At 38.1% G+C, this 3807-nt stretch overlaps 1 non-coding gene across 1 annotated transcript; it reads right to left on the bottom strand.

The window, feature by feature from the left end:
* Positions 1 to 3286: 3286 nt before the first annotated feature.
* TRNAL-UAA (transfer RNA leucine (anticodon UAA)) lies at positions 3287 to 3370 on the bottom strand. The gene has a single exon. It is a non-coding gene; the product is annotated as a tRNA-Leu (tRNA).
* Positions 3371 to 3807: the final 437 nt, after the last annotated feature.

The following is a 3807-nucleotide window of genomic DNA, read 5'->3' as shown; positions in this document are numbered from 1 at the left end:
TGTGCGTCAAACATTTTTGTAGGTATGAATAGTTTCGTTTACGAAGCTAACCTCATTTAACACTTTAGGGGTGGAAAGTTTAAAAATATTTTAAAATATTTGAAATATATACCGCTGTTTGGAATTTTGTCTTCGTACGTTAACTATTTTGGAGGAAGGTATGAATAGGTCTATATGCAGGGTCTTTCATAAAGAATGAACCGATTTTATCATTCTATATTTTCCCAACAGTCAGGAGTACAAGATTAAACCTAAGACACATGTGTTTGACTGATGTTCAAGTTTATTCCTACAAGTGTTCAATATGACCACCACCAGCAGCACGGACCACACCAAGGTGATAGGACAATTCCTCCCAAATGCGTTGCACCCTATCACGATCCACTTAGCTGATAACACGTGTCATCCGCTCTTGAAGATCATCCAGTGTAGTGGGTAGTGGTGGAACATAAGATTTATCCTTGACGTATCCCCACAGTAAGAAGTCGCAAGGAGTGAGGTCTGGGGATCTGGGAGGCCAAGCGAGTAGAACAGGATCCGTACCAGTTTGTTGACAAATCCACCACTGAGGCATTTTTCATTCAGAAATACTCGCACTGGTAAGCTCCAATGGGGCGAGGCTTCATCTTGTTGGAAAATGAAGTCGCATGAATGTGTTTGCAGCAAAGGTAAGAGGCTGGTCCGCAACATTGCGAGATAGCTTTTTCCGTTACTCAAACATCCTGTTTCCTAGAACTGTTGGAACCATCGTCGGATGTTTTTGGGAGAGGGCCTATCCGCGTCGTCGTTAAATCTCCTACGGAACTCGCGTTGCACCGTGACCACAGACCCGGTCCATGCGAACGCAAAAGCACAGAACGCTTTGTGCTGAGGTGTTTCCATTGTTAGATTCAAGCGGCAATTGAGTGAGCTCACTGCTGTGCAGTTTGAATTATGTCGGGGGGAGGGGCGGGGTGGGGAGGAAGGCGCGGAGCACTCTACTGACTAGTAATAGAAATGTGAGGCCACGCCCTTTGTAACGATATGCAACTCGTTCCGCTGCGTGGCTTAATTACGGCGCAATAAGCCTTCGAAATCGGTTCATTCTTTATGAAAAAACTGTATTTTTCGGATCTTAATCCAAATTTAACTTTCTGATGGGTTGAATTTGTTTCAAACGTTGTTTTATTTAACGCCTAGGATATCATTTGAAATTTTAACTTCGTAATTCAAATGGCTTCATATAAATACATATTTTTGTCGTTATTCCTCACCTCTCAGTCAAAACCCCTCAGGAGTGTATTGTTTTAAGTCCACTAATTATTTATATATACCCTCATAAAAATAATACTCCTTTTACACCCCTTAAGTTGATTTTAGCTCCCCCTCCCCCATACGTGCTTCTTTAAAGGAGATTCCAAACACCAATTTTCACGTTCATAACATCCTTGGTTTTTGAGATATAAGTATATTCATAAAAAGAATTAAACTAATTTTTCAATTCACATCCTCCCCCACGCTAAATTCGATTTTATGAAAACACAAAATACGTGTTTCTTTGTTTTTGAAGGAGATTCCAAGTACAAATTTTCATCTCTGTAACATTCTCAGTTTTTGAGACATAAGTATCCTCATAACAAGAATTCAGCCACTTTTTCAGTCCATTTCTACAACCCCCTTTATGTTTTTTCCGAAAAGAAAAATACATGTTACTTTATTTTTAAAAGATTAAACATAGCAGTTTTTCACGTCTGTAATATATTAAGTTTTTGAGCTATACTGTAGACATGCTCATTTTAAAAATTCACCCCCTTTTAAGACTTCCCGTTAAGTGAATTTTCAGAAAACAATTAATGATGCGCGTTCCTTTACTTTTACAGGAGATTCCAAATACCAAGTACCACGTCTGTAACATCTTCAGTATGTGATATATATGTATCCTCATACAAGGAATTCAACACTTTCTTCACTTTTTTTCTCACACGTCATCCCCTTAAATCAATTTTCCGGAAACAAAATACACGTTTCTTTATTTTTAAAGGAGATTCCAAATACAATTTTTTATGTCTGTAACATCTTCAGTTTTTCAGTTTTAGATATACCAGTATCCTAATAAATAATAACCCAACCCCCTTTTTCAGTGCTTTTTAGCCCCCTTCATTGCTTTTCCGAAAAGTTACGTGTTTCTTCATTTTTCAAAGATTAAGAATACCAATTTTCACGTCTGTAATATGTTAATATTTTTAGATACACAGTATAAATGTTCATTAAAAAATTTCACCCTCTTTAACATTTCCTACTTAAGTGGAATTTCAGAAAGCAAATTATGCGTGTCCTCCTTTTTCAGGAGATTCCGAATACCAACTTTCACCTCTGTAACATGTCACGTTTTTTGAGATATACTGTAGATAAACTCATTTTAAAAATTCAGTCCCCCTTGTCACTCTGTTCACTCCCTTAAGTCAATTTACCAAAAAACAAAAAGTAATACGTGTTCTTTAATTTTTAAAAGAGATTGCAAATAACAATTTTCATGACTGTAACATTTTCAATTTTGGAGATATAAATATCCTTATAAAAGATATTCAACCCCTTTTTATCTTTCTTCACTCCCCTTAAGAAGATTTTTCAAAAAACACTTAAATTTTTGAGATATAGATACACTCATTTTAAAAGTTCAGCCTCCTTTTCACTCCCTTAACGACCGATTATCCAAATATCCTCCCTTAGTGAGCACCTGCGTTGTAATGTGAATATATCCCCAAAATTTCATTTCTTTATGTCCAGTAGTTTTGGCTCGGCGATGATGAATCAGTCAGTCAGTCAGTCAGTCAGTCAGGATAAGTTATGTTATATATATGCTTCACATATTAAAAGCTTCGTTATGCATGAATACATTTCGAACTACTAAATTGTAAAATCTGTAAATTCCACTGATATTTTTCAGCCAACTACGTCAGAAGGAGTGTATGTTGGCCTATGTAAACGAAAACCGCATTTTAATTTTCAACACACTAACACTCTCAACATCTAATGCAGCCATTGTGGAACATAGACCTGAACTTCAGTCATATTGCTAAATTTCTCGACTTCCACAGAGGAAATCGAATACTTTCGCTTCCCAACTTACGATCCTTTCCATTCCGTAGTCGTCACACTCCCGAACCATGTTGGCTCCTTCAAGCACCACCCACCTGTGCCTATTCATTAAATTCAGCACCACCAGGATACTTTAAGAAGGTGAGTACAAATCTGATAAACGAAAGTTCGTGATATTTAGAAATTTTACGAAATTGTTCAAATGTTGTGCCAGGTGTGGGGTTCGAACCCACGCTCCCTCTCGGGAACCAGAACTTAAGTCTGGCGCCTTAGACCGCTCGGCCAACCTGGCTGGTTAGTACAAGTCGATTTCTTGGGTTACACTAAGACATTGAGATTCAGCCTGGGGCGGCTTCTGGTGACTGACACATTGCCCGCCATAAGCGTCGTGAATATCCCCAGACGTCATCCTACGTGACCCTATGGAATTCGCAAACTGGACGTGGAAGCATCAGGTGAATCAACAAACGACTTAGTGCATTGCCTGAATTAAATTCGAGATCCGATAAAATATCTGTTAAATGAAATGAAAGGAGAGGGGAGAGGAAAGTTTACGGAAGGGTGATAGGAGCACTGGTAGAATGTATTTTAGAATCTACTACAGAAGTCCTGAAAGGAGATATGGCTACTTTCATTGCTGATGAGGACTGCTTAGATTTTTAAACAGCAGAAAACAGTTTAGGTCCGCCTCTGTTAAATGAAATGAACCTGGCACAACATTTTAACAAT

Source organism: Anabrus simplex, chromosome 1 (assembly GCF_040414725.1).
Source record: "Anabrus simplex isolate iqAnaSimp1 chromosome 1, ASM4041472v1, whole genome shotgun sequence".
In the NCBI taxonomy this organism is placed as follows: domain Eukaryota; kingdom Metazoa; phylum Arthropoda; class Insecta; order Orthoptera; family Tettigoniidae; genus Anabrus; species Anabrus simplex.
This window is presented reverse-complemented; position numbering and strand designations above follow the sequence as displayed.